At 42.1% G+C, this 13,149-nt stretch overlaps 1 protein-coding gene across 9 annotated transcripts in view; it reads left to right on the forward strand.

The window, feature by feature from the left end:
* TAFA5 (TAFA chemokine like family member 5) overlaps positions 1-13,149 on the forward strand; it is a 338,814-nt gene that overhangs the window by 134,630 nt on the left and 191,035 nt on the right. The gene's annotated exons all lie outside the window — the stretch shown is intronic.

Consider the following 13,149-nt stretch of genomic DNA (forward strand, 5'->3'; position numbering starts at 1 on the left):
AGTATATGACTGTGTCTACATAAGCTGCCATTTAAAACCCTCAATTAAAATTCAATTACCAGCTTGTAAAATATTGTCCCTGCCAGGTTTACGCATTAACCTTTGGTTTCTTGGGAGATAGTAACAAATTTTCATTTCCAAGTTAGTCTATATCTCCAATAATAAGTACACTATCAGGACCCAAACTTGCATCAAAATCCCCCAGAAGAACAGTATTAGTACTAGGCTTTATCTCCAAGCTCTTATAGCAGATGTCTTGAATCCTGCCAAACGTGAAGAGGAAAAAAAGAATGAAGAGTTTTGGAAGGACAATACTTTTTTTTAAAAAAAGTCCCACAAACACAAAATCTGAAATAGTAGTGTCAAATTTCCTACAAGGATTTACCGTATTTTTCTATGTATAACCCCCCTACTTTGATGTTCCTAACACAGAGGTTTGCCTTCACCCCAAGATGTGCACTCTGTTGTCTCTCGAGACAGACCGATGCCAACAAAATATGCTTGTGAATTGGTTGGCACCTTTTCTCTGTGATTTTAGGTACAGTAAAAACATTTCTGATTAGATGTGCATTTCAACGATTGCCTTTGTAATTTACTGACCTTATGACTTGGCTTTTTACTACTGCTGTTTTTATGATAGTCTTTATTCCATTGATTTACTGCTGTTTTTGAGTGTCTTGAGAGACAGGTGGGCATACGTATTTTAATAATTAACTGCATTAGATAATTTTAGAATGTGTCAAAAGAGGATATTGTACATTGATTTATAATTCTGTGCATGCTTTAGGACGACACACAGAGGGTTGTACACCAGGCTCCCCTCCCTTCTCCTTGATTTCAACTGTTCCTTCCATCGCTTATTTTAACCTTGCAACAACGTGGACCATTTCATAGCGGTGGTTGTTTCAGCAAGATATAAATTTTGTTAAAGAAAATAAATAAATAGTTTCACTTTTGCATTGGTACTAGCTGCTGTTACCACTATTTAGGATTGAGTTTGCAGAATGTGATGACTAGAGAATCCGGCTTGCATTCAGCATGGTTATTTCAGATGTAACTTTAGCAAATGTGCCTTGGACCCAGTGGCGTCGCAACGGAGGCAGGGGGGCAGTGCGCTCCGGGTGCCATGTCTGGGGGGGTGACAAGAAGGCACGAGCAGCCGCCTGTGGAGGATCCTCCGTTCGCAGCTGTAGCCACGAGCAGAGGATCCCGGTGCTGGCGGCAAACCGCTATGTACAGCGCATGTGCGGCGTCTCATGCATGCGCTGTACGTAACGACGCCACACATGTGCTGTACATAGCGGTTTACTGCCAGCACTGCTCGAGGGCTGTACGGACAGTGGTGGGATCCCTCCGTCACTGTTACAGCCCGGGATAATTTTTCAGGTAAAAGTAAAGGGACCCCTGACCGTTAAGTCCAGTCGCGGACGACTCTGGGGTTGCGGCGCTCATCTCGTTTTACTGGCCGAGGGAGCCAGCATTTGTCTGCAGACAGTTTTTCTGGGTCATATGGCCAGCATGACTAAGCCACTTCTGGCGAGCCAGAGCAGCGCACGGAAACGCCGTTTACCTTCCCGCCGGAGCAGTACCTATTTATCTACTTGCACTTTGATATGCTTTCGAACTGCTAGGTTGGCAGGAGCAGGGACCGAGCAACGGGAGCTCACCCCATCACGGGGATTCGAACCACCGACCTTCTAATCGGCAAGTCCTAGGCTCTGTGGTTTAGGTCACAGCGCCACCCACGTTCCATTTTTCAAGTACAATTCAGCAAAAAAAAAATAGTGCAGTTGATGCTAGTGTATTGTGTTACTAATAAGAAGTGTATATAAGGGCTGCAAGATAGTGTTGTATTGTCTGCTGGATTTTAACAGCCTTGCTTTCAGAATGCTGTTAGTGGGGCATGGATTGGGTCATGGTCTTTATGGTCCCATACACATGGCAGCATCAAATATATTTTGTAGCTGAATATATACTTTGCTGTTCATGCTATAAAATTAGTGAAGGTTATTAATTCTCTCTTGCTTGGGACTTGCTCGTTTTATACCATAATGACTTGCATAGTCACAAGCAACCCCTTGAGAAAACTGTTGAAACTACGATTCTTGGCAGTTTTCTGTAGCGCTGAAGAGAGTGCACAAAAGCTATACTGCCTGTCAATTTTAGTTTCATTTTCTCTACTGCTTCTACTCATCTCCTTGACAAACCACAAGACTACTACGTTTGCCCTAATTATGCTGTAGCTCCCAGAGATTAAATAAAGTTCTGTAGACCGGTTTAAAAATCTGAGTGAGGTCATTTCTACCGTCTGCATTATCACAGATTGTATCTTTGCTTCAAATGAGATTTTATTCACCTCGTATCTGTATTTGAATATATTTAAAATATTTCAATTATTTCTCTAGCCTTGGCTATTTCTTTTCTTTCCCAAAAAGTAGCACTTCTAAGTGATAGAAATTATCCTAAATGGAAATGTCAGTTTTTGTCACAAGCTCTGGCCCTGTCAATCTACAAATTTACAAAATTACAATTTACAAATTATCATTAACATAGAAGCATGGTAAAAGAATGGTTTAGAAATTCAGCAGATCAGACAACTATTATCTATTAGATAATAATGTAAGCCATACAGTCTTAATGCATAAAGATTGTGAAGTGTTTGAAATTTGTTTTGGTCATTCAATTTTTGTTTTGGTCATTAAAAACTTCCCTAAACACTCAATTTAAGACAGGGTTTTGTTTTGTTTAAGTATGCAACTGGAAAATAATGTGCAGAAGAAGAAGAAGAAGAAGAGTTTGGATTTGATATCCCGCCTTTCACTCCCCTTCAGGAGTCTCAAAGCGGCTAACATTCTCATTTCCCTTCCTCCCCCACAACAAACACTCTGTGAGGTCAGTGGGGCTGAGAGACTTCAAGGAAGTGTGACTAGCCCAAGGTCACCCAGCAGCTGCATGTGGAGGAGCGGAGACGCGAACCCGGTTCCCCAGATTACGAGACTACCACTCTTAACCACTACACCACACTGGCTCTGGCAGTTGAAAAAGAAGGCAAGAAAGTTAGACACACGGGTTGTATGTGTTTATTAAGCACATGAATTACAGGCAGTGTCAGGGACTGTTACGTACACACATTAAATGATCTCAGCTTCCATACATAAACTGACCAAACCATATTAAAACACTTTTATTTTTTTGACCAGAATCTCTACTTCACCTTCATATATAGGCAGGTAACGCTCCATCACATCCTATCAATATTCTTAAAGAATTCCTGGGGGGTTTTTTTGTCGCTTAGGCCTATCTCACTCACTAGGTTTGTCTTGGGTCCCACTCAGCAAATTGTGGCATATTAAGACGAAGAAGAAGAAGAAGAGTTTGGATTTGATATCCCGCCTTTCACTCCCTTTAAGGAGTCTCAAAGCGGCTAACATTCTCCTTTCCCTTCCTCCCCCAAACACTCTGTGGGGTGAGTGGGGCTGAGAGACTTCAAGGAAGTGTGACTGGCCCAAGGTCACCCAGCAGCTGTATGTGGAGGAGTGGAGACGCGAACCCGGTTCCCCAGATTAGGAGTCCACCGCTCTTAACAAAATGTCTTTGATGAAACCTATTTTCAAACTATGGAAGAGACTTGAATTCTTGAACATTTTTGCAATTGGAAGGTTGTCTTCTAGGCTCTGCTTTGGTTTTGTGCTACTTTGCTCTGCCGTCCACATTAACTTGGGGTTCGCAGTTAATTCCCCCAGACGTAATATTGCCAGATCTCCCCAAGTCTGTGCCCAACTTTTACTGCTAGTTTTGTTCTACCTTCCACCTCTTACTTTCCTCATCTTCTATCTTTGCACAACTATTAACAACGCCAGTATTATCTCACCTGCAACACACACACACACACACACACACTGGTTACAGTACCTAGCCAGAAAACCTTTGCAGTCATATTTCAAACTATCTTGAAGGGTAGTGAAAAATAGGCAGTTGAAGCTGTACTAGCAAGACTATGATAGACAAGGAGGACGCTAAACAAAACATAACGTATGTTGTATATATTTTAACATTTTTTTTTTACATCCAAGATCATGATTCTAAAGATGGTACAAACTGAAACAGACTACGGAAGTCTTCATTTCCCCCCTCTACAGAATTTTAAGGAGTCTAGATATGGCAGCAGATGGCGAGTGAAAGATTGATTGCTCTGGTAACTTGAACTTCTCAAAAAAAGCAGAACTTGACCAGGAGAGAAGCCACCATGGGGAGAGAAAAAAGTGGAAATAGTGTGGAAATGAGCAGTTCATAGGGAGAGATGAATTGTTGGGGAGGGAAAAGCTTTCTGGCACTTTGAAATTCTTTGAAGTGGCAAATGCCTCATCCTTTTTTGTGGAAAAGTGCTGATTTGAACACAATTGATAAAAGCAACAAAGATATCTAGGTCAAATATTGACTTCAGTAAAGAGGCTCTTTAGTCTTTAGGTCATCATTTAATAGCAGACAGCAACCTTTGTCGTTCAGTGTTTCTGATACTTATAAGTAAGTGCAGCGCTGGATTTTGCCCAGTGAGGGTGGTTCCCGTGTACCAGGGGGCTGCAAAATAATTACATTGAGAAGATCCATAAAAAGGCAAAAGGCATTATAGTGGAAATAATATTTTTTTGGGGGGGTGGGTGCATCCCATATTTTGTCCTCAGGACACCATGTTACCATAGTCTACCCGGGTAAGTAGGCTGCTTAGACCTATAAAAAGGGATTTTATTAATCATTGTGTAGAACTAATACTGGACCATAAAGAAGGCTGATCGCCAAAGAATTGATGCTTTTGAATTATGGTGCTGGAGGAGACTTTTGAGAGTCCCATGGACTGCAAGAAGATCAAACCTATCCATCCTTAAGGAAATCAGCCCTGAGTGCTCACTGGAAGGACAGATCCTGAAGCTGAGGCTCCAATACTTTGGCCACCTCATGAGAAGAGAAGACTCCCTGGAAAAGACCCTGATGTTGGGAAAGATGGAGGGCACAAGGAGAAGGGGACGACAGAGGACGAGATGGTTGGACAGTGTTCTCGAAGCTACCAGCATGAGTTTGACCAAACTGAGGGAGGCAGTGGAAGACAGGAGTGCCTGGCGTGCTCTGGTCCATATGGGGTCATGAAGAGTCGGACATGACTAAACAACTAAACAACAACAACAAGAACTAATACATGAGTTTCAGTGATATTTTAAGAAAGAAATAATTAAAATATAATTATAGCTTACTCTGGAGAAGAGAAACAAAGCCCAAAGGTGACAAACCCGCAGTTGCTCACATGTAATAGATCACAATAAGTTTATTTTACTTCTAAGATGCTCAGCCTGTGCTGGACAGCGCAGGATATTACATGGAATTATTTGGATATATATTTGACGTTTTTGTTCTGTTATGAAGAAAGCACTGCAAGTAAAGTTTTGAATAATATCTCATGGGTCTGGGCGATGCTTCATTCCAAAATGAGTTAATTTTTATGCACCTAGTCACTTCAAACTGCACAATATTAATATCTGCAATATGTCAGTGTATGCTAGCATTCTGTGAGAGAAGAGGCAGTATGCCATGAGAAAGAAACAAAACTAAGGGCATGTGTGAGCCTGGGTACTCTGTTCTACTCCTGCTTTCTTATAATCAGCCTCACCTGAAAGACTCCACTGTAACTGGCCCAACCTGCTTCCCATACTGGACAGAGTCGTATGGCACTTAGGAGTCATCTCAACTATGTTTTTGATAGAGTAAGACAACAAGCTAACCAGTTTTTGAGACATTTATTTTAGGGGGGGAAATATAATTTTACAAGTTGAATGATTGGGTATTAGAGCAAATTAAGAAAATAAAATAGGGATAAAAGCTTCCAGATAGACGTATTCTAGACTAAATAAAAATTTAAAAAATGTCCAGTAGCACCTTATAGACCAACTATGTTTATTCTGGTGCACATGAAAGCTTATACCAGAACAAACTTAGTTGGTTTATAAGGTGCTACTGTACAATTTTTATTATTATTATTATTTTAATTTTGACTGCGTCAGACCTACCCGTATTCTAGACTGTTTGCCTAAGAAAGCATCTGAGTTCCTTTTGATATTTTGGCTTCTACTTCAGTGCTCATCTATACTCTTAACAATTTCCAGTACTGCAGCTCTCGTAAAAGTGTTTTAGCCCTTTAATTCTGATGCAGCTCTCCACTTTTTCAGTTTTCTCTCTCCACAATTTCCTTGACTTTTCCGTATTTTTAAAGTACTAAATACCCTATTTTCTAACTCATATTCAGTATTTTCAGTCCCACTCTCAATCGTCTAGTCAATCAGAAGAAGAGGAAAGACCTAGTTAAATTTCTGTTTTCCCTTAATTGCCAGGTTCCTAGGACCCAGCTGTGCACTAAGCCATCAAAAAGCAACCATTTTACTAGCCATGTTCTACAACCAAAAACCCAGCAAAAATGGCTGTTATTCCTATTCCTTCGCATCATGTCAAAAAAGAATCTTGCTGACAGCTTCTATATTTAGGGTGGGCCTCATTAAAATAGCGGAAGCAGAGAAAAATATTCTGCTGAGAAAGAACAATGGTTGTTCATTAGTTCTGATTATAAACCTTATTATAAAGAGTTATTGTGGTGAGTGGTATTCTGGTGTCACCAGCAGCATGAATACCTGTGAGCTGAGGCAATTGCAAGAGCTAAAATGCCATGCATGAAAAGGAATTAATTTGGGACTGCTACAAGTAGGAATTAGATCTCATAGTTTGTTACAGGAATTATTGAGAGGGGATATGAATAATAACAAATGCAAACAAAGTAGTCTTGGCTGAAGCTTGATATATGACTAGTAAGCTTGTATCTGTCGCTGCTCAGGAATTCTAAGAAACCAAAGATATCCGTGCAGCTTTGAAAAGTTCAGCCTCCCATATTTATTAAAAATGGTGTCCAGTTGTATCCAAGCATAGACTAAAAACCTGCTACTTGATCTCAGGAACTATCATGCAGAATTTGGTTATGCCATCTTAAGAGCTGTCCAAATGCATAGCAAACAAACAACTTTCCAAATTATCTAAGTTTCTGGGTTAGCGGAGTCTGCAACCTGAAGCGTCTGTAACCCAAGGTACCACTGTATACAACCCATGTGTTGCTTGCTTAGGATTGCACAGAAAACTACATCATTTACCATCATTTCTTAACTTCAAAAATGATGTGAAGGAGCATCTTTGTTAAATGAGATAGCCTTAACTTTAGGTCAGATTAGATTTTTACCTCTCCCTTCCTCCAATCCTAAAACACCTAATATTCTATGTGAGACAAACTTTAAACTCACTACTATAAATATGCTTCATTGTAACTTACACATTTATTTTACATTGCCAATATTTATTTTTGTTCAACATATCTACCCCCAGATTTAATTGGAACAAGAGTGCCTTGTCACCAAATGTATTTCCCTCTTTTTCGGCTATCGTTGTTGTTGTTTAGTCGTCTTAAGGTAAAGGTAAAGGGACCCCTGACCATTAGGTCCAGTCGTGACCGACTCTGGGGTTGCAGCGCTCATCTCACTTTATTGGCCGAGGGAGCCGGTCATGTGGCCAGCATGACTAAGCCACTTCTGGCGAACCAGAGCAGCGCACAGAAACGCCGTTTACCTTCCCGCCGGAGCGGTTCCTATTTATCTACTTGCACTTTGACGGGCTTTCTAACTGCTAGGTTGGCAGGAGCAGGGACCAAGCAACGGGAGCTCACCCCGTCACAGGGATTCGAACCGCCGACCTTCTGATCGGCAAGTCCTAGGCTCTGTGGTTTAACCCACAGCGCCACCTGCATCCCTCTAGTTGTCTTAGTCGTGTTCAACTCTCTATGACCCTATGAACCAGAGCATGCCTTGGAAATTCTCACTTTCTTCTCAAAGCTTCTCCCTTTTTTTGTCCATGGAGTTTTCTTGGCAAAATACTGGAGTGGATTGCCAGTTCCTTCTCCAGGGGGATCACATTTAGTCTAAACTCTCGGCTATGACCTGTCCATCTTGGATGGCCCTGCACGGCATAGCTCATAGTTCCTTCGAGTTATTCAAGCCCCTTCGCCACGACAAGGCAGTGATCCATGAAGGGTTGGCTATCATAGTTGTAGTCAAATACAAAATTAAATTGAATGAAATATTATGGACAAAAGCTACCCTCATATTATTTAAGTAACAGTTTTCACTGATTCTGAATGAGCAGATTGTATGAGCAGATCGTCTGGTTAATGTAAAATTGTGAAAGCAATTGCTCCTTCATAGTTCCTTACAAATTAGAAGGCCAAATATAGATGCTGTTATATTTTCATTCACAGTATACCTCCAGGGCTATTTCTATAGATCCTCATTAAATTCTTTCCAAAATGGTTTTCTTTAAATAAGGTGAAGGTCATTGTGGTTGTCTTGCAAATCTCTCATCCTACTGAATGAGAATTCAAAAATCTTTTTATTGGAAGCAAGGTAACTCTTGATGAGTTCTTGAAATCTTGAGTACATGTAATAGCTACTTAAATAAATAAAGGATTAGACACTTTATAGAAAATTTTATAACCTTTTGTTCAGTTGCGAATTGTTCTTAAAATAAACCCTCTAAGTGTCTTTTTTGATGGTGTATATCTTCTTAGAGCTGAGTTTTTTCGTATAATATTTTAGTCCGCTTCTCATAAATATGTGTTAAAATATATGACCTGAACAAGCTCTAGTCATGCCTTAAAAAGTACTCATGCCTAATTAGTTCTGACAGAATGCAAGTTTGAAGTGCACCTCCAGAACCCATTGTATTTATAGCAGTAGATTTCCACCTATGGTTTCTTGTCTAACAAGACGCCTGCTTTATATACATGGATCTCCTTTGCCGAATGAATGATCTAAACTGTGAAGTATAATAATAATAATAATAATAATAATAATAATAATTTATTTATATCCCACCCTCCCCAGCCGAAGCTGGGCTCAGAGCGGCTAACAACAGTAAAATAATACAGCATTCTAAAATCAATTCATTCTAAAATCAGTTCAAATCAAATTAATGGCAACCGTTGGGCTAGAGTTCTGTGAGGATTACCAAAGGAGGGGGTCAGGCTGTGCCTTGGCCAAAGGCCTGGTGGAACAGCTCTGTCTTGCAGGCCCTGTGGAAAGATGTCATGTCCCGCAGGGCCCTAGTCTCTTGTGACAGAGCGTTCCACCAGATTGGAGCCACAGCCGAAAAAGCCCTGGCTCTGGTTGAGGCCAGCCTAACCTCCCTGTGGCCTGGGGTCTCCAAGATGTTTTTGTTTGAAGACCATAAGGTCCTCTGTGGGACATACCAGGAGAGGCGGTCCCATAGATACAAGGGTCCTAGGCTGTACAGTGGTACCTCGGGTTAAGTACTTAATTCGTTCCGGAGGTCTGTTCTTAACCTGAAACTGTTCTTAACCTGAAGCACCACTTTAGTTAATGGGGCCTCCCGGTGCCGCTGTGCTGCCGGAGCACGATTTCTCTTCTCATCCTGAAACAAAGTCCTTAACCTGAGGTAATATTTCTGGGTGAGTGGTATGTAACCTGAAGCGTATGTGACCCGAGGTACCACTGTATAGGGCTTTAAAAGTTAAAACCAGCACCTTAAACCTGATCCTGTACTCCACCAGGAGCCAGTGCAGCTGGTATAGCACTGGGTGAATGTGATCCCACATACCTAAACAACTATGGAGGTGCATTGTGTACAGAATATTTCTCTTTTTTCTCACAATAACCTTTATATGCGATCATTTTGTATTGCGATTCATCAATATACAAAATGCCAGAATGCATGTTGCTGTTGGCATCTCAAGAAACAATGGAATGCGCCCCTGGGGGGAATTCATAGAATCATAGAATCATAGAGGGCCATCGAGTCCAACCCCCTGCCAAGCAGGAAACACCATCAGAGCACTCCTGACATATGGTTGTCAAGCCTCTGCTTAAAGACCTCCAAAGAAGGAGACTCCACCACACTCCTTGGCAGAAAATTCCACTGTCAAACAGCTCTTACTGTCAGGAAGTTCTTCCTAATGTTTAGGTGGAATCTTCTTTCTTGTAGTTTGGATCCATTGCTCCGTGTCCGCTTCTCTGGAGCAGCAGAAAACAACCTTTCTCCCTCCGCTATGTGACATCCTTTTATATATTTGAACATGGCTATCATATCACCCCTTAACCTCCTCTTCTCCAGGCTGAACATGCCCAGCTCCCTTAGCCGTTCCTCATAAGGCATTGTTTCCAGGCCTTTGACCATTTTGGTTGCCCTCCTCTGGACACGTTCCAGTTTGTCAGTGTCCTTCTTGAACTGTGGTGCCCAGAATTGGACACAGTACTCCAGGTGAGGTCTGACCAGAGCAGAATACAGTGGCACTATTACTTCCCTTGATCTAGATGCTATACTCCTATTGATGCAGCCCAGAATTGCATTGGCTTTTTTAGCTGCCGCGTCACACTGTTGGCTCATGTCAAGTTTGTGGTCAACCAAGACTCCTAGATCCTTTTCACATGTACTGCTCTCAAGCCAGGTGTCACCCATCTTGTATTTGTGCCTCTCATTTTTTTTGCCCAAGTGCAATACTTTACATTTCTCCCTGTTAAAGTTCATCTTGTTTGTTTTGGCCAAGTTCTCTAATCTGTCAACGTCACTTTGAAGTGTGATCCTGTCCTCTTGAGAATCACAGTGCCACTGTGACTGCAGAGACCTCTAGCTCGTAAATGCTGCCTTCTGCATTGTTTTTGCTGTGTTAGCAGCGCTGAAACGACCTCTTCAGGCCATAAACCTGGTGTGTTTGGAGGTCCTGGTCCTGCCCAGATGACAAGATGCGGCCACCCACCTTGCTGATGTGGTCCAGAGGAAAGCAGTGCAAAACATTTGGTACCAGCTTGGCTGTGGGAGTTGCCAGAAGGAGGTGTACAAGACACCACCCAACTGTTTTAGGGACTCTGGATTTGTCTAGTCTTTACTCCTTAGCCTATTCTTCTGGGTGAGAGCTACTATGGAGAAGATTCATTTCTGTGTCATCATCAAGCAGTGTGTTATAAAATGTGGTGCCACTAAGCTTCTGGTTTTGACCTTCATTTATACAATTCTTCTTTTATTCTAATAATGTATGAATCTCATTCAGCTCATACTGTCTCCTAGTGTACGGTATGCACTAACAAGGCAACATTGACGTGTCATTCATTTTGTAACATCTGATCATTCTTTGTCCGGGCTTTTGGATGAATGGATGTTTTCCATCTTCCTGTATTGTTCCTCTGTACTGCTATTTTGAATATTTTGTTATTAGTTGACTTTGTGGTATGTAATTTAATTATTTTAATGCTTGCATATTTTGTTCTTAATTGTAACATTTTTGTAGCCATTTGTTGAAGAGTAGCTTATAAGCACAATAAGTTGTTGTTGTGTTACTCAAAAAATTGATCATAGGTTGTTGTTGTGCTACTCAAAAATTGATCATAGGATCAGAGAGAGAGAGGTGGATCAGGTGCCATAGTTTGTATAAAGGTAAAGGAACTCCTGACCATTAGATCCAGTCACAGCCAACTCTCATTAGATCCAGTCACTCATCTCGCTTTACTGGCCGAGGGAGCCGGCATACAGCTTCCGGGTCATGTGGCCAGCATAACTATGCTGCTTCTGGCGAACCAGAGCAGCACACCTTCCCTCTGGAGTGGTACCTATTTATCTACTAGCACTTTGTGCTTTCAATCTCCTAGGTTGGCAGGAGCAGGGACCGAGCAACGGGAGCTCACCCCGTCACGGGAATTTGAACCGCCGACCTTCTGATCGGCAAGCACTAGGCTCTGTGGTTTAACCCACAACACCACCTGCTGTACATAAGAGTTTGTATACTCTTATGTAAATACATAATCAATTAACCGATTTTCTGGTAAACAGGTTGATTCTTTTGCAGTGGCCCCTAAAAACACACCATAATGTAATATATCTATGGTGCTAAATGTTTAGGTTTGGTAAATTTTATGATTTAATTAGAACTTGCATGTTGTTACTGGGATATAAGGTGGCCTCAATGTGTATTAGAATGGGGTAATGTTAGTTTTAGGTGTTCAGTTAGTGGTTATGTGTAAAGACCAAGAATGTTCTTAAGATCCACGTTGATTGAGATATGTGTGTGGACCTACTTCTGAGCACCAGCAATTAGCATCCGAAGTGTTAACTAACCAGGATAAATGTCCTAAGTGTGTAGCAGCCTTTAATCCTAGTCAATAAAAAAAGTGTTGATGAAGTCAGGTGAACTCCTTTGTTAGGTGACACCTGGGAGGATAAAACATTAGTATTTCAAAGTATCAACAGAACTGGCTGTTGTGGTTCGAGGACCCGATCCCCGCATAGTGGAATGAAAACACACAGACACGTGATATAAGGTTAATGGGCAAGAAAAGGCCACAACTTTATTGATTACATCAAGTGAAACGGTATTGGCTTAGGCATTGGATTATGTCAGTTGACTCCACCCACTCAGAGAGGGGTGAGTCTAGAAAGGGGGGTTTATTCACCAGTAGGTGGAGCCTGTTGATGCTAATCCAACTATAAGCTCTCCCCTGATGTCACCGAGGGTCGTGCCATGGCCTCCCGCCACGCAGGCATTGGACAGAATACACGACTGCCAGATTCCTTTAACAGAATACCCAAAAATTGAAGGCATAGGCGATGGCCACACCTAGCTCTTCCACACACCACAACACATTATTCCAATGCCTAACCTACCCACCAATGCCACAAAAGTTGTGATGATTGCTACGAGGTAGGCGATAAAACCACAAAGCCTAATGTCAAATGGAAAAATTCCTACCAGGCCCCCCGGACAACCAGGGCGACCAACCTAAGGTCCACAACAAGGCCAAAAGAAACTGAGACCCTGATCTCTAAGGGAGTGGAGGGTGGGTGACTGGCGACGGGACGGCAAAGAGTGAGGGCCGCGTGGCTGGCGCAGCAGCGATTTACGCTGCTGTCCATGCCCCTTCAAAGGCGTGGGCGTGGTGCGCCAGCCAGGTGAGAGGAGGCAGGGGGCTAACGCCCCCTGCTTGAGGCGGGAACCGGCTCCCGCCCACAACCACTCCCCTCTTTTGCAGGAGGAGAGCCTTTAGAATGCAGTTGGTTAAAGGGGGC

This window comes from Podarcis tiliguerta, assembly GCF_965153285.1.
Source record: "Podarcis tiliguerta genome assembly, chromosome: 10".
NCBI classification, from domain to species: domain Eukaryota; kingdom Metazoa; phylum Chordata; class Lepidosauria; order Squamata; family Lacertidae; genus Podarcis; species Podarcis tiliguerta.